Raw genomic sequence first — 19,390 nt, forward strand, 5'->3', positions numbered from 1 at the left:
AGACTTTTTGTTCCTCTTGGGGCACGGTCCAAGGTACTTCACTGGGCTCACTCATCGCGTCTCACCTCTTACCTGGGAGGGCAGTGAACGCTACAGTTTTTGAGGAGGTGGTTTTGGTGGCCTTCGGCGGAGGTGGACACTCTGACCTTTGTGGCTGCCTCTCCGACATGCGCCCGGAACAAGACTCCTCGTCAGCAGCCTCTGGGGCTTCTTCATCAGCTGCCAACACCTTCTCGACCCTGGTCCCATCCCTCTATGGATTTCATTACGGGCCTTCCATCCTCAGAGGGACACACAGTCATGCTGGTCATTGTGGACCGCTTTTCCAAGGCGGCACATTTCATTCTACTGCCTTAGCTTCCATCTGCCTGTGAGACTGCTCAGCTAGTCATTCAGCATGTTTTCCACCTTCAGGGACTTCCTCTGGACATAGTCTCCGACCGGGGCCCCCAGTTTTCTTCCAGATTTTGGAGGGTATTCTGTACGACTTCTGGGGTCATCAGCCAGTCTGTCCTCTGGTTATCACCCTCAGTCCAATCGTCAAACTGAGTGGGTGAACCAGGATCTGGAGACTGCCTTACGGTGCTGTGTGTCCGCCAACCCTGCCACATGAAGTCAGCGCCTTCCCTGGGTGGAGTGTGCACATAACACTATCCAGTGTTCCTCCACTGGCCTGTCACCATTCCAGGTGTTGTACGGTTACCAGCCCCCTCAGTTTCCAGATCAGGAGATTGAAGTGACGGTTCCTTCCGCTCAACACCTCATCTCTCGTTGCCGCCAGACCTGGAAGAGGGCTCAGTCAGCCCTCCTGAGGTCCTCAGCTCGGGTTCAACAACAGGCCAACCGTCATCACTGCCCGAGTCCCCTCCTGCGTCCAGGCCAGATGGTCTGGTTGTCTACTAGGAATCTGCCTCTACGCATGGAATCTAGGAATCTGGCTCCCCGGTACGTTGGGCCATTCAAGGTTCTACGGCACATCAATCCAGTGGCCTATCGTCTTTGTCTTCCCCGGTCCATGAGAGTCCATCCCACCTTCCACAACTCCAGACTCAAGCCTGTGGTGTTCAGCCCTCTGGTTCCGGCCACTCGGCCTCCACCTCTGCCTCGCATGATAGCGGGACAGCCAGCATACACGGTGCGACGCATCCTCTCCAGTCGTCAGTTCCAGCGAGGGACTCAGTATCTTGTGGACTGGGAGGGTTACGGACCTGAGGAACGTTCCTGGGTTCTGGCCCGGGACGTTTTGGACCCCAGACTCATTCGGGACTTCTGTCGACGTTCAGCTACCCCTGGTGGAACATCGGAAGCCGTTCTTTGAGAGGGGGGTCCTGTCACAGGTCAGGACCAGAGTGTACTACCTGAGGTTGCCACTGGAGAGCACCCTTAGGTTACTTCTAGCATCCAGGTGACCCTGATTGGGCTTATTGGGATCACCTGCTGGATGACTATTTAGGTTCCTCTGTGGACTGGGCCAGTTGCTCAGGTCTTGTGTTTTGTTCAGTGTTCTCGTGTGCCCTTGCGTTGTTGTTTTGCTATGAAGACCTTAAGTAAATATTCTGGATTTATCCTTACCTCTGCCTGCTGTGTTTCCCTGCGCCTGGGTCCGAGTTCATACTAGCATTATTGTCACAGTCTCTATGTAAGCTGGAAACCATATATCCTGAGGCTGCATTTATTGTAGCTGGGGATTTTGACAAAGCTAATCTGAGAACAAGGCTTCCTAAATTCTATCAGCATATTGAATGTGTAACACAAGCTGGTAGCCCTCTCCTGTATTCCCTGTTCACCCACAACAGCGTGGCCATGCACGCCTCCAAGTCAATCATCAAGTATGCAGATGACACTACAGTGGTAGGCTTGATTAACAACAACGACAAGACGGCCTACAGGGAGGAGGTGAGGGCCCTTAGAGTGTGGTGTCAGGAAAATAACCTCTCACTCAATGTCAACAAAACAAAACAAATGAGATGATTGTGGACTTCAGGAAACAGCAGAGGGAGCACCCTCCCATCCACATCGACGGAACAATAGTGGAGAAGGAAGTGCAAGCATTTCGCTACACTAGCATTAACTTCTGATAACCATGTGTATGTGACTAATAACATTTGATTTGATTTACCGTTGAGTCCTGGGGGCTAACCCCCTATGATCCACGACCAATCAGAACACATTATCTGGTTTGGTTCTGGGTTGGTTCTGGCCTGTGAACCATCAGAACCAGTTGGACATGAGAGACGTTCACCCCAACAACCAGGGGTACTGCTCATATTAGCACATATTTCACACCTAATAAACACCAACATTCCTCAATCACAAAGTGCTTAGTGTGAGAGGCTGATACTGAGGCAACATCAGGTCTTCATCAAGTTATTTCAAGGTTAGTTTAGCTCCCCTACAGCCAGCAGCGGGTGGTTCTTTCCCATGACTAATGCTTGAGTCAGGCCTAGAGAGGGAACTGAATTCTTGACCTCCATCTACTCCAAGACCAAAATGTATTCTCTGGGTTGAAAACTGTAGTTTGTAAATCTTGTATAGAAGTTTCATGGAGGATCTGTCAGAATCTTTTGCCACTGTGATGACCTCACAGACCTCTCAATCCACTCCTGAGCAGAATCACAACAGTGAAGCTGTGTGTCCCAGGGTTAGAGCAGCTGGCCTGGAAAAATCGTATTAACCCCTTGGGCCACTCAAGACAAACCTCTCTTCTGTTATTGTCTCTCCAAGCAGCAGACAATAATAAACCAAACCACCACACACTCTCTCAATAGAGGCCTGGAAATATCGCTTTACAATACAGCTGCCAACACGCTTTGAGCTCCAGTTCTCTACAGATGTATGATCTAAATTTGGTCACTCTTTTGTTGCTAAAATGTTTCTGCACAGCAATAAATGCAAACTTGTACTGTATTCAAGGTTTAAAAAGGCTTCTAAAGTTTGTAATTTCCACTTTAAAATGTCAGACTTGATTTGCCTTAACGAAAAATGTATCAAAGCCTACAAAAAATGAAATTCATCCACATAATAATTCACATTTCCTTTTGCTGCAGAATTATTTCCCAACTGTAGCAAACTGGCTCAAATTAAGATCCTCCATCTGTAGCCCTAATACAGAATCAGAATTATTACTGATCTCTTTCTGTCTGTAAACGTTCTCTTCTAAAGCTATATCACTGTGCAAATTATTCCAAAGCAGGCAATAAAGATGGAGCTAAAGAGGAGGGGCGGACATGCATTCCTGGGGTGCGACTCATTAGGGCTGAGAAAACAATCCTGATATGATGAGAATGATGTGCTTCTGAGGGTCACCAAGTCTTTAGCTCATGTACACCGGACACACACACAGTCGCAGGCTTATGCACACATGCACACACACACGCAGACACACGTAGTGCATATACACACACAGCACACACACATGCAGCATGTACGCACACACACAGTGCACAGCGTGACAAAACCACTCACAACCAGGGCGACATTTTTTATGCATTAGAGTCAATTTAGAGATCTACACAGCCAACCTGAACCATGTTGTCCAAATATTATGGGAAACCTTCCGATAACTCCTGGTCTAGAAGAACATGCGGGATGAGTTTGAGACTGTGTATTTGTTTAGAGAGAAGAAGAGAGAGATCATCTACTAAGCTAACACAGAGAGAGCAGTCAGCAGGAAGATGGACAGAGAGATAGGAGGATGGACAGAGGGACAGACAACTCCAAACCTCACCCAGACCACCCCTAACCTTAACTCAGATTAACCCGGACCTTGCGTATTGGCTTGCTCTAGCTGATTGAAGGGAAAATCCCTTCAGAGAAAAATGTTAAATTCTATGCTGTATCAGACCCTGTGACATCACAGGCTGTAGTATTGTGGTGGGATGGAAAAAGGCAGATTACAAAAATAGAGGGAAAAGAGATAGAAGTAAAACAGAGGGAGAGTGGCGAATAAATATTCAGGAAGTGGCGAGGCAGCCATTTATAGCCTGTGCGGTGTCCTGTAGAGAGGAATCTCTAATTAAACTGAGTTGACAGATTATTTAGAACTGGCTGGCACTCTGACTGTTATGTTTATTTAACGGTATGCATACAGCGTATCATGCTTACCCAATGCATATATATATATATTAAAGCCATCACTTGAAACCCACACATAGTTTACTGTGAGGTACAACTGATGACACTGATATTCAGTCATAGAAATGTAGCCAAGAGAAGCACCAACAATGTCAATTCAGGGACAAGTTGAACTGTACTGGGGGGGAGGGGCTTGTCCAACTCATGCCATCATTAAAAAATGCCCCCCCCCCCTTCCCTTTTACTGTAAAATAAATTGAACACCCTCCCTCCTCATAGAATTATAGAATTAACTCAAAATAATGTTTGCGTCCAAAAATAAAACAATAACTGTAGCAACCCTTTTTTTTTATAAATGTGGATATCGACTTTGCCATTTCAGCATATTTTTGTGGCACTGTCGATGCCACACAGGGCTACGGGCCAGAAGGTTGAGGGTTCGCTGACCACCACAGACGAGCTCACTCTCCCTGCCTGTCTCATTACACTACGATAGGAGCTAGCTGCAGACAATCATTAGCTAGGGAGAAATACGATTTTCTAAATGTTGATACCAGATTTATAATTATATAAAATATATGCAACAACATTTCTGTGCCAATGCACCACCGAACCAATAAACAAAGCATACCGACTTCGGGCACTTCAATATCATGGTTTGCGTTTTCAACACAACAATAAATATAAATCAAATGTATTTATAAAGCCCTTCTTACATCAGCTGACATCACAAAGTGCTGTACAGAAACCCAGCCTAAAACCCCAAACAGCAAGCAATGCAGGTGTAGAAGCACGGTGGCTAAGAAAAACTCCCTAGAAAGGCCAGAACCTAGGAAGAAACCTAGAGAGGAACCAGGCTATGAGGGGTGGCCAGTCCTCTTCTGGCTGTGCCGGGTGGAGATTATAACAGAACATGGCCAAGATGTTAAAATGTTCATAGATGACCAGCAGGGTCAAATAATAATAATCACAGTGGTTGTCGAGGGTGCAACAGGTCAGCACCTCAGCACCTCATAGCAGATCATTCAGAGTATCTCTACCGCTCCTGCTGTCTCTAGAGAGTTGAAAACAGCAGGTCTAGGACAGGTAGCACGTCCGGTGAACAGGTCAGGGTTCCATAGCCGCAGGCAGAACAGTTGAAACTGGAACAGCAGCACGACCAGGTGGACTGGGGACAGCAAGGAGTCATCAGGCCAGGTAGTCCTGAGGCATGGTCCTAGGGCTCAGGTCCTCCGAGAGAGAGAAAGAAAGAAAGAAAAGAGAAAGAGAGACAGAAAGAGGGAAAAAGAAAGAAAGAGAGATAGTTAGAGAGAGCGTACTTAAATTCACACAAGACACTGGATGAGACAGGAGAAATACTCCAGACATAACAGACTGACCCTAGCCCCCCGACACATAAACTACCGCAGCATAAATACTGATGGCTGAGACAGGAGGGGTCGGGAGACACCGTGGCCCCATCCGATGATACCCCCGGACAGGGCCAAACAGGCAGGATATAACCCCACCCACTTTGCCAAAGCACAACCCCCACACCACTAGAGGGATATCTTCAACCACCAACTTACCATCCTGAGACAAGGCCGAGTATAGCGCACAAAGATCTACGCCACGGCACAACCCAAGGGGGGGCGCCAACCCGGACAGGAAGATCACGTCAGTGACTCAACCCACTCAAGTGACGCACCCCTCCTAGGGACGGCATGGAAGAGCACCAGTAAGCCAGTGACTCAGCCCCTGTAATAGGGTTAGAGGCAGAGAATCCCAGTGGAGAGAGGGGAACCGGCCAGGCAGCGACAGCAAGGGCGGTTCTTTGCTCCAGTGCCTTTCTGTTCACCTTCACACTCGAGCTAGACTACACTCAATCATAGCACAACCCCCACACCACTAGAGGGATATCTTCAACCACCAACTTACCATCCTGAGACAAGGCCGAGTATAGCGCACAAAGATCTACGCCACGGCACAACCCAAGGGGGGGCGCCAACCCGGACAGGAAGATCACGTCAGTGACTCAACCCACTCAAGTGACGCACCCCTCCTAGGGACGGCATGGAAGAGCACCAGTAAGCCAGTGACTCAGCCCCTGTAATAGGGTTAGAGGCAGAGAATCCCAGTGGAGAGAGGGGAACCGGCCAGGCAGCGACAGCAAGGGCGGTTCTTTGCTCCAGTGCCTTTCTGTTCACCTTCACACTCGAGCTAGACTACACTCAATCATAGGACCTACTGAAGAGATGAGTCTTCAATAAAGACTTAAAGGTTGAGACCGCGTCTGTGTCTCTCACATGGGTAGACAGACCATTCCATAAAAATGGAGCGCTGTAGGAGAAAGCCCTGCCTCCAGCTGTTTGCTTAGAAATTCTAGGGACAGTTAGGAGGCCTGCGTCTTGTGACAGTAGCGTACATGTAGGTACATAGGACAGGACCAAATTGGAAAGATAGGTAGGAGCAAGCCCATGTAATGCTTTGTAGGTCAGCAGTAAAACCTTGAAATCAGCCCTTGCCTTAACAGGAAGCCAGTGTAGTTCGAGGCAGCCGTGTTTAGCACTAACTGAAGTTTATTTGGTGCTTCATCCAGGTAGCCGGAAAGTAGAGCATTGCAGTAGTCTAACCTAGAAGTGACAAAAGCATGGATACATTTTTCTGCATCATTTTTACATTTACATTTACATTTAAGTCATTTAGCAGACGCTCTTATCCAGAGCGACTTACAAATTGGTGCATTCACCTTATTATATCCAGTGGAACAACCACTTTACAATAGTGCATCTAAATCTTTTAAGGGGGGGGGGGGGTTAGAAGGATTACTTTATCCTATCCTAGGTATTCCTTAAAGAGGTGGGGTTTCAGGTGTCTCCGGAAGGTGGTGATTGACTCCGCTGTCCTGGCGTCGTGAGGGAGCTTGTTCCACCATTGGGGTGCCAGAGCAGCGAACAGTTTTGACTGGGCTGAGCGGGAACTGTGCTTCCTCAGAGGTAGGGAGGCGAGCAGGCAAGAGGTGGATGAACGCAGTGCCCTTGTTTGAGTGTAGGGCCTGATCAGAGCCTGAAGGTACAGAGGTGCCGTTCCCCTCACAGCTCCGTAGGCAAGCACCATGGTCTTGTAGCGGATGCGAGCTTCGACTGGAAGCCAGTGGAGAGAGCGGAGGAGCGGGGTGACGTGAGAGAACTTGGGAAGGTTGAACACCAGATGGGCTGCGGCGTTCTGGATGAGTTGGAGTGGTTTAATGGCACAGGCAGGGAGCCCAGCCAACAACGAGTTGCAGAAATCCAGACGGGAGATGACAAGTGCCTGGATTAGGACCTGCGCCGCTTCCTGTGTGAGGCAGGGTCGTACTCTGCGAATGTTGTAGAGCATGAACCTACAGGATCGGGTCACCGCCTTGATGTTAGTGGAGAACAACAGGGTGTTGTCCAGGGTCACGCCGAGGCTCTTAGCACTCTGGGAGGAGGACACAAGGGAGTTGTCAACCGTGATGGCGAGATCATGGAACGGGCAGTCCTTCCCCGGGAGGAAGAGCAGCTCCATCTTGCCGAGATTCAGCTTGAGGTGGTGATCCGTCATCCACACTGATATGTCTGCCAGACATGCAGAGATGCGATTCGCCACCTGGTTGTCATAAGGGGGAAAGAAGAAGATTAATTGTGTGTCATCTGCATAGCAATGATATGAGAGACCATGTGAGGATATGACAGAGCCAAGTGACTTGGTGTATAGCTAGAATAGGAGTGGGCCTAGAACAGAGCCCTGGGGGACACCAGTGGTGAGAGCACGTGGTGCGGAGACAGATTCTCGCCACGCCACCTGGTAGGAGCGACCTGTCAGATAGGACGCAATCCAAGCGTGGGCCGCGCCGGAGATGCCCAGCTCGGAGAGGGTGGAGAGGAGGATCTGATGGTTCACGGTATCAAAGGCAGCAGATAGGTCTAGAAGGATGAGAGCAGAGGAGAGAGAGTTAGCTTTAGCAGTGCGGAGAGCCTCCGTGACACAGAGAAGAGCAGTCTCAGTTGAATGCCCAGTCTTGAAACCTGACTGATTAGGATCAAGAAGGTCATTCTGAGAGAGATAGCAAGAGAGCTGGCCAAGGACGGCACGTTCAAGAGTTTTGGAGAGAAAGGAAAGAAGGGATACTGGTCTGTAGTTGTTGACATCGGAGGGATCGAGTGTAGGTTTTTTCAGAAGGGGTGCAACTCTCGCTCTCTTGAAGACGGAAGGGACGTAGCCAGCGGTCAAGGATGAGTTGATGAGCGAGGTGAGGTAGGGGAGAAGGTCTCCGGAAATGGTCTGGAGAAGAGAGGAGGGGATAGGGTCAAGTGGGCAGGTTGTTGGGCGGCCGGCCGTCACAAGACGCGAGATTTCATCTGGAGAGAGAGGGGAGAAAGAGGTCAAAGCACAGGGTAGGGCAGTGTGAGCAGGACCAGCGGTGTCGTTTGACTTAGCAAACGAGGATCGGATGTCGTCAACCTTCTTTTCAAAATGGTTGACGAAGTCATCCGCAGAGAGGGAGGAGGGGGGGGGAGGGGGAGGAGGATTCAGGAGGGAGGAGAAGGTAGCAAAGAGCTTCCTAGGGTTAGAGGCAGATGCTTGGAGTTTAGAGTGGTAGAAAGTGGCTTTAGCAGCAGAGACAGAAGAGGAAAATGTAGAGAGGAGGGAGTGAAAGGATGCCAGGTCCGCAGGGAGGCGAGTTTTCCTCGATTTCCGCTCGGCTGCCCGGAGCCCTGTTCTGTGAGCTCGCAGTGAGTCGTCGAGCCACGGAGCAGGAGGGGAGGACCGAGCCGACCTGGAGGATAGGGGACAGAGGAAATCAAAGGATGCAGAGAGGGAGGAGAGGAGGGTTGAGGAGGCAGAATCAGGAGATAGGTTGGAGAAGGTTTGAGCAGAGGGAAGAGATGATAGGATGGAAGAGGAGAGAGTAGCGGGAGAGAGAGAGCGAAGGTTGGGACGGCGTAATACCGTCCGAGTAGGGGCAGAGTGAGAAGTGTTGGATGAGAGCGAGAGGGAAAAGGATACAAGGTAGTGGTCGGAGACTTGGAGGGGAGTTGCAATGAGATTAGTGGAAGAACAGCATCTAGTAAAGATGAGGTCAAGCGTATTGCCTGCCTTGTGAGTAGGGGGGGAAGGTGAGAGGGTGAGGTCGAAAGAGGAGAGGAGTGGAAAGAAGGAGGACAGAAAGTTTCTGATTTTTGCAATGTTACGTAGATGGAAAAAAGCTGTCCTTGAAACAGTCAGCGTCCAGAGTAACGCCAAGGTCCTTCACAGTTTTATTTGATACGACTGTACAACCATCAAGATTAATTGTTAGATTCAACAGATCTCTTTGTTTCTTGGGACCTAGAGCAAGCATCTCTGTTTTGTCCGAGTTTAAAAGTAAAACATTTGCAGCCATCCACTTCCTTATGTCTGAAACACAGGCTTCCAGGGAGGGCAATTTTGGGGCTTCACCAAGTTTCATCAAAAATGTACAACTGTGTGCCATCCGCAAGGCAGTGAAAGTTAACATTATGTTTCTGAATGACATCACCAAGAGGTAAAATATATAGTGAAAACAGTAGTGGTCCTAAAACAGAACCTCGAGGAACACCGAAATTTACAGTTGATTTGTCAGAGGACAAACCATCCACAGAGACAAACTGATATCTTTCTGACAGATAAGATCTAAACCAGGCCAGAACTTGTACCTGTAGACCAATTTGGGTTTCCAATCTCTGCAAAAGAATGTGGTGATCGATAGTATCAAAAGCAGCACTAAGGTCTAGGAGCACGAGGACAGATGGACTATGTCAATAGACTATGTCAATCTCCATGAAAAGAAAATACATCCCTACCTTCTAGGCCCAGTATCAAAGGCTTGGCTTGACAATCTCCGAATGTCATTAAACTTTAGGTGTTTTGATTCAGATGTCTCTTCCCATTCATCAATTGGCCGCTGCACTGTTTGGATTGATTGATTGATTTTATTTGTCAGTCAATTAGGGATAGCCCCCTTTTTTTCAATTTTCGCCTAAAATGACATGCCCAAATCTAACTGCCTGTAGCTCAGTCCCTGAAGCAAGGATATGCACATTCTTGGCACCATTTGAAAGGCAACACAATGAACTTTGTGTAAATGTGAATTGAATGTAGGAGAATATAACACAATAGAACTGGTAGAAGAAAATACAAAGAAACATTTTTTTCTACTACCATCTTTGAAATGCATCAGAAAGGTCCCAAATGTAGTCATCACTCTGGTTATAATTCCGATGGTGTCCACAAGATGTATGTGCAAAGTTTCAGATGGATCACTTGAAGTATGAGCAAACTACATGACATTTAGTGTGAAGTCACCCAGGTACATTTGGGTGACCGGGATTGCACAATAAGGTTGGGGACTTATTTCCATTGTGGTTCCTGTTTTTTACATAAATACATATACAATTACATAAATAGACACATTACAGAGATAAAGACAAAAAAATGCTCAACCTCCAGATGAGTGTGGGGGGGGGGGTTAAGTACAATTCTTACAAGCTTTTTTGGTTTGTAACTTATTCTTTAGATGTTTGGGGCTACTGGTGAACCATGATGTGCAGCCATAATCAAAGTGACACTGGACTAGCACACTAGCCAGAGTCTTTAAGGTGTCTATAGTTACGTTTCCATCCAATTTGAGACAGATTTGAATATTCTAAAATCTTCATAAATCCAATATGAGAATTTCCTTAAAAAGAAATTGGCGCCAGACAACATGACAGGGAAGATTTTAATGCACCAGACATTTGAGAAATGTAATGGACACCCATATGCATTCAGATCCAACCTGGCGCAGCCAGCCCCATCAATAAATGAGGGCTGTTGTCCAAATGAGCCACGTTTACGTGTCCTTAAAAACAGCCTAAAACAAATGACAAAGCACTATTCCTTGTGTTTTGATGTGAAGCATATTAGGGGGTTAGGCTACTTTCCTAAAACAATAATTGTCCACCTCACGGTTCAGTTGTCAGAGATTTGAGCTCTACATGTATTTTTATATATGTTTTTTTATTTTACCTTTATTTAACTAGACAAGTCAGTTAAGAACAAATTCTTATTTACAATGATGGCCTAGGAACAGTGGGTTAACTGCCTTGTTCAGGGGCAGAACGACAGATTTTGACCTTGGCAGCTCGGGGATTCGATCCACCAACCTATCAGGGCATTGCATCCATAGGCCTGTATGATATTAACACTTGAATAAATATATATAGCCTATGTAAAGGAAGAGAAGCTTAGGCCTAACCCCAGAGAGATAGAGATATGCAGGAGGTAGCATGCTACGACACATGCATTTCTTCATGTCAGATGGCTACGGCGTCTGCTATACAGATATAGATGTACAGAGGGAGGCTCATTTGTTATTTTTCTATCCTAATATGTTGTATAAAGATAGGCATTATATTGTTAAATTATAGTAGTAGCTCTGGTAGGCCTGAAACAGTCTTCCTCACCGCAAGCTGGGACACACTGCCTTCATATCATAAGCCTGCAATAGTTAAAGCTTAATAATAGCCACAGCATACCAAACCTTCACAAATGTTTCGAAACTTTATTAGGTAAATATCAAAAGTAAGCCAAGCCATTGTTTATATGGAAAATACAAGCAGAAGAGTGAATGTAAACCAGGTAAAAACACACTACCCTCCCCTGTGCCCCCCCAAAATCACACAACCCCCAAGTAAATGTTGATCTGTCCCTAAGCCAGCAATAGAACATGTAACTGCTTCTCACTGTGAAAGATGCTCATTAAATTCTCTAAATTCGAAGGGATATTTGAGATGTTCTCTAAAGTTTTGACCACAATGTGAGAATCTGAAACTGTCGAGTCATCCCTCGGGTGTGTTTGGACAGCGTACCTAACGTAGTTTGTTAGGTAGTTTGTTACGCTGACTATTACAGAATTACTTATGAGATACACACAGAATCTAGCAGCTCCCGTGCATCTCACAGTAGGGGTACATGTGTTCAGTAACAAGACAGTAACGGTATTACAGTAGGGGTACATGTGTTCAGTAACAGGACAGTAACGGTATTACAGTAGGGGTACATGTGTTCAGTAACAGGACGGTAACGGTATTACAGTAGGGGTACATGTGTTCAGTAACAGGACAGTAACGGTATTACAGTAGGGGTACATGTGTTCAGTAACAGGACAGTAACGGTATTACAGTAGGGGTACATGTGTTCAGTAACAGGACGGTAACGGTATTACAGTAGGGGTACATGTGTTCAGTAACAGGACGGTAACGGTATTACAGTAGGGGTACATGTGTTCAGTAACAGGACAGTAACAGTATTACAGTAGGGGTACATGTGTTCAGTAACAGGACGGTAACGGTATTACAGTAGGGGTGCATGTGTTCAGTAACAGGACAGTAACGGTATTACAGTAGGGGTACATGTGTTCAGTAACAGGACAGTAACAGTATTACAGTAGGGGTACATGTGTTCAGTAACAGGACGGTAACGGTATTACAGTAGGGGTACATGTGTTCAGTAACAGGACGGTAACGGTATTACAGTAGGGGTACATGTGTTCAGTAACAGGACGGTAACGGTATTACAGTAGGGGTACATGTGTTCAGTAACAGGACGGTAACGGTATTACAGTAGGGGTACATGTGTTCAGTAACAGGACAGTAACGGTATTACAGTAGGGGTACATGTGTTCAGTAACAGGACGGTAACGGTATTACAGTAGGGGTACATGTGTTCAGTAACAGGACAGTAACGGTATTACAGTAGGGGTACATGTGTTCAGTAACAGGACGGTAACGGTATTACAGTAGGGGTACATGTGTTCAGTAACAGGACGGTAACGGTATTACAGTAGGGGTACATGTGTTCAGTAACAGGACAGTAACGGTATTACAGTAGGGGTACATGTGTTCAGTAACAAGACAGTAACGGTATTACAGTAGGGGTGCATGTGTTCAGTAACAGGACAGTAACAGTATTACAGTAGGGGTACATGTGTTCAGTAACAGGACAGTAACGGTATTACAGTAGGGGTACATGTGTTCAGTAACAGGACGGTAACGGTATTACAGTAGGGGTGCATGTGTTCAGTAACAGGACAGTAACAGTATTACAGTAGGGGTACATGTGTTCAGTAACAGGACGGTAACGGTATTACAGTAGGGGTACATGTGTTCAGTAACAGGACAGTAACGGTATTACAGTAGGGGTACATGTGTTCAGTAACAGGACGGTAACGGTATTACAGTAGGGGTACATGTGTTCAGTAACAGGACGGTAACGGTATTACAGTAGGGGTGCATGTGTTCAGTAACAGGACAGTAACAGTATTACAGTAGGGGTACATGTGTTCAGTAACAGGACAGTAACGGTATTACAGTAGGGGTGCATGTGTTCAGTAACAGGACAGTAACGGTATTACAGTAGGGGTACATGTGTTCAGTAACAGGACAGTAACGGTATTACAGTAGGGGTACATGTGTTCAGTAACAGGACAGTAACGGTATTACAGTAGGGGTACATGTGTTCAGTAACAGGACGGTAACGGTATTACAGTAGGGGTGCATGTGTTCAGTAACAGGACAGTAACAGTATTACAGTAGGGGTACATGTGTTCAGTAACAGGACAGTAACAGTATTACAGTAGGGGTACATGTGTTCAGTAACAGGACAGTAACGGTATTACAGTAGGGGTACATGTGTTCAGTAACAGGACGGTAACGGTATTACAGTAGGGGTACATGTGTTCAGTAACAGGACAGTAACAGTATTACAGTAGGGGTACATGTGTTCAGTAACAGGACAGTAACGGTATTACAGTAGGGGTACATGTGTTCAGTAACAGGACAGTAACGGTATTACAGTAGGGGTACATGTGTTCAGTAACAGGACAGTAACGGTATTACAGTAGGGGTACATGTGTTCAGTAACAGGACGGTAACGGTATTACAGTAGGGGTGCATGTGTTCAGTAACAGGACAGTAACAGTATTACAGTAGGGGTACATGTGTTCAGTAACAGGACAGTAACAGTATTACAGTAGGGGTACATGTGTTCAGTAACAGGACAGTAACGGTATTACAGTAGGGGTACATGTGTTCAGTAACAGGACAGTAACAGTATTACAGTAGGGGTACATGTGTTCAGTAACAGGACAGTAACGGTATTACAGTAGGGGTACATGTGTTCAGTAACAGGACAGTAACAGTATTACAGTAGGGGTACATGTGTTCAGTAACAGGACAGTAACGGTATTACAGTAGGGGTACATGTGTTCAGTAACAGGACAGTAACGGTATTACAGTAGGGGTACATGTGTTCAGTAACAGGACAGTAACAGTATTACAGTAGGGGTACATGTGTTCAGTAACAGGACAGTAACAGTATTACAGTAGGGGTACATGTGTTCAGTAACAGGACAGTAACGGTATTACAGTAGGGGTACATGTGTTCAGTAACAAGACAGTAACGGTATTACAGTAGGGGTACATGTGTTCAGTAACAGGACAGTAACGGTATTACAGTAGGGGTACATGTGTTCAGTAACAGGACAGTAACGGTATTACAGTAGGGGTACATGTGTTCAGTAACAGGACAGTAACAGTATTACAGTAGGGGTACATGTGTTCAGTAACAGGACAGTAACGGTATTACAGTAGGGGTACATGTGTTCAGTAACAGGACGGTAACGGTATTACAGTAGGGGTACATGTGTTCAGTAACAGGACAGTAACGGTATTACAGTAGGGGTACATGTGTTCAGTAACAGGACGGTAACGGTATTACAGTAGGGGTACATGTGTTCAGTAACAGGACAGTAACGGTATTACAGTAGGGGTACATGTGTTCAGTAACAGGACGGTAACGGTATTACAGTAGGGGTACATGTGTTCAGTAACAGGACAGTAACGGTATTACAGTAGGGGTACATGTGTTCAGTAACAGGACAGTAACGGTATTACAGTAGGGGTACATGTGTTCAGTAACAGGACAGTAACAGTATTACAGTAGGGGTACATGTGTTCAGTAACAGGACAGTAACGGTATTACAGTAGGGGTACATGTGTTCAGTAACAGGACGGTAACGGTATTACAGTAGGGGTACATGTGTTCAGTAACAGGACAGTAACAGTATTTGCTCCTTGACGCCAGGCTGCAGCCAATAGCATCGCCACATCACACCAGATACCTTCAGACAGACAGCCAGACACAAATCCAGGGGAAACCAGGACCTATCTCTGCGTCTCTCTGTGTCTTGACGGGAGATAAAATGATGCCGGATTCATTTTTGGTCCTCCCAGTAATCTATGAAAAACGCTTAGTGTCCAAATAATAAAACATCTATGACACGTCGTTATCAGCCAAATGAAAAATTACATTATCTTCAAAAGGGTTTAAACCCGCCTGTTCACGCATTCATGGGGGAATATCCTCTGAGGAAACCTAATTCGCACCAGCGCTTAATATTCGGTTCTCACATATGGAAAATGATAATTTTCGGGGTCATGCAGAAGTCAAGAGAGAAAAAGAGAAAGTGCATTTTGGGGACAGTTTGCGATTTTATTAAACTACAGTATGGGTACAGTACCAGATGTCATTCAGGACAAGGGAAACAGTGAATCCTCCAGAGGAAAGTATCCCAATTAGTTCTGACACAGTCTGATTTCTCTATGATGTACTAAGTCTGTACATCATACTACGTGCATGTACATCCATACTGTAGTTAGTATACACACAATAAGTCTACTAAGCTTATGTACACACACACACACACACACACACACACACACACACACACACACACACACACACACACACACACACACACACTCAGCTCACACGCTCCATACGCAACATAAACATACACACATTTACCATACTCTACACACACTAAGCCAAGTATGTACTGTATATAACATACTACATGAACACACTAAGCCAAGTATGTACTGTATATAACATACTACATGAACACACTAAGCCAAGTATGTACTGTATATAACATACTACATGAACACACTAAGCCAAGTATGTACTGTATATAACATACTACATGAACACACTAAGCCAAGTATGTACTGTATATAACATACTACATGAACACACTAATCCTGCCCTACAGTATAACTGAACCTCCCCTGGGGAGGCAGCATATCTCAGTCAGCTTCTCCATAGTTATCTAGTGGAGCAGGCAGGAGTTTCTCATACTGATCAGGTCCACGATATAAACTGCATGGGAGTTTATCTAGAACACCCAGGCGCATGTCCGACGCACACACACATGCAAAGAGGTAAAGCCAAGACCAGAGATGTACGTGTTTCCCCTAGAGAAATCCGTTTAATCTGAGGAGAGTCAAAGCTTCCATTCAGCCCTGATTCATATCACCATCAATACTTACTGAAATAGGAGGATCATATTCATCAACACATCTCATATTGGTTTCCCTCTTCAGTCAAGAATCCTATACATCTTTCAGAGAAGGACATGGAGTCGCTGATATTTTCATCTCTTATCGATTTCCAATATCTCTGTCAGCTGTCTGGAACACTAGTCTGGTTAGCCATATGGCTCATAACAGCTTCTTTTCAGAGTATGCACCAACATGTGTGTGTGTGTGTGTGTGTGTGTGTGTGTGTGTGTGTGTGTGTGTGTGTGTGTGTGTGTGTGTGTGTGTGTGTGTGTGTGTGTGTGTGTGTGTGTGTGTGTGTGTGTGTGTGTGTGTGTGTGTGTGTGTGTGTGCTACGCCAGTGCCGTTCTTCCAGGCCTCTGAGAGAGCCAGTGCCTCCAGACACTCAGCAGGTGACCTGAACTCCACATTGATCAGACATCAAAACCTTCCTCAGCTCAAAACCTTCCTACATCTTTACCCAGACACAGACAGACAGACAGACAGACAGACAGACAGACAGACAGACAGACAGACAGACAGACAGACAGACAGACAGACAGACAGACAGACAGACAGACAGACAGACAGACAGACACACAGACACACAGACACACAGACACACAGACACACAGACAGACAGACACACAGACACACAGACAGACAGACACACAGACAGACACACAGACACACAGACACACAGAGACCGCAAAACAGAAAAATATGAAAGCCATGAGAGAAAAGCAGTGTGAAAAACATGTCAGATGATTATTAATGAAGACATCAGTCTGTAATCAGGTCAGGCAGTGTGTGTGTGAGCGGAGCAGCGTGTGCGTGTGTGCGTGGCTGGGAGATAAGCAAGAAGCGGGAGCGTGCTAATGTATGTTAGTAACGGGGGCTTTGCCGTTTGTTGGCAGAATTCCGCGACGCAGCGCAGGGAACCGACCTCACCTCTGGGAACGCTGACGGGAATCCTGTTTAATCTCTCACATTTAAAGTTTAAAGCTCTGGATAACACACACTCAGACACACAATGACTTAAAAGATGCAATGCAGAGTGAAACACTAAAACACTTCACATGCGTGTGAGCACACACACACACGTAACAGAGACACACACCCCAGCATGCATGCATACGTACACAAAACACAAACACACAGACATATAGATGACCTAGTGAAATGTGGAAAAGAGGCTGTGTTTGGGTCAGAGATATTTGGCTGGCTGGCTGGCTGGCTGGCTGGCTGGCTGGCTGGCTGGCTGGCTGGCTGGATGGATGGATGGATGGATGGCTGTGGTTAGCAGGGTAAAAAAAGGGAGTAATACAGGGGGCACTAAGGGGTAAGTAAGGGGTAATTGGGGTGTTGATTGGAAGCAGAACACAGTTGGCTATTGACATCTGTAATGAGATTAAGGAAGATGGCGATGGGATGAGGTTTTGGGGTGATGGGGAGAGGAAATTAGGTAAGGTTAGGTGTGTGTGTGGAGGGGTTCTGCCGATAACCCAGAGGCATCATCTTGCAAAGTTAAAATGTCTCTCCCCGTTCTCTCCCATCCATCTATCTCTCCCTGCCACTTTCACCTTGTTTATTTAATTGATTTGATTTCCGTTGTCTCTTGTTATCTCTCTCACTCTCTACTCTGTCTCATTCCTCTCCTGCTCTCTCCTCTCTCTGCCTGTCTGTCTCATTCCTCTCCTGCTCTCTCCTCTCTCTGCCTGTCTGTCTCATTCCTCTCCTGCTCTCTCCTCTCTCTGCCTGTCTGTCTCATTCCTCTCCTGCTCTCTCCTCCCTCTGCCTGTCTGTCTCATTCCTCTCCTGCTCTCTCCTCCCTCTGTCTGTCTGTCTCATTCCTCTCCTGCTCTCTCCTCCCTCTGTCTGTCTGTCTCATTCCTCTCCTGCTCTCTCTCTCCTCCCTCTGTCTGTCTGTCTCATTCCTCTCCTGCTCTCTCTCTCCTCCCTCTGTCTGTCTGTCTCATTCCTCTCCTGCTCTCTCATCCCTCTGTCTGTCTGTCTCATTCCTCTCCTGCTCTCTCCTCTCTCTGCCTGTGTGTCTCATTTCTCTCCTGCTCTCTCATCCCTCTGTCTGTCTATCTCATTCCTCTCCTGCTCTCTCCTCCCTCTGCCTGTCTGCCTCATTCCTCTCCTGCTCTCTCCTCCTGTGCCTGTCTGTCTCATTCCTCTCCTGCTCTCTCATCCCTCTGTCTGTCTGCCTCATTCCTCTCCTGCTCTCTCCTCCCTCTGCCTGTCTGCCTCATTCCTCTCCTGCTCTCTCCTCCTGTGCCTGTCTGTCTCATTCCTCTCCTGCTCTCTCATTCCTCTCCTCCCTCTCTCCCTCTCTCTGTCTGTTTTTTACTGGGTGACTCACTTTGACTTTAGTCATTTTCTTTGATGGTATCTTTATTTTTACTCAAGTATGATAATTGGGTACTTTTTCCACCACTGATGACTGTGTGACTGTGTGACTGTATGGCTGTGTGACTGTGTGACTGTATGGCTGTGTGGCTGTGTGGCTGTATGGCTGTGTGGCTGTGTGGCTGTATGGCTGTGTGGTTGTATGGCTGTATGGCTGTGTGGCTGTATGGCTGTATGGCTGTATGGCAGTGTCACTGTATGGTTGTATGGCTGTATGGTTGTATGGTTGTATGGTTGTATGGCTGTATGGTTGTATGGTTGTATGGTTGTATGGCTGTATGGCTGTATGGTTGTATGGTTGTATGGTTGTATGGCTGTGTGGCTGTGTGGCTGTATGGTTATATGGTTATATGGTTGTATGGTTGTATGATTGTATGGTTGTATGGCTGTGTGGTTGTATGGCTGTGTGGCTGTATGGCTGTATGGCTGTGTGGCTGTATGGCTGTATGGCTGTATGGCTGTGTGGCTGTGTGGCTGTATGACCGTGTGGCTGTATGGCTGTATGGCTGTATGGCGGTGCG

This window comes from Salmo salar, chromosome 25 (assembly GCF_965601325.2).
Source record: "Salmo salar chromosome 25, fSalSal1, whole genome shotgun sequence".
Lineage (NCBI taxonomy): Eukaryota > Metazoa > Chordata > Actinopteri > Salmoniformes > Salmonidae > Salmo > Salmo salar.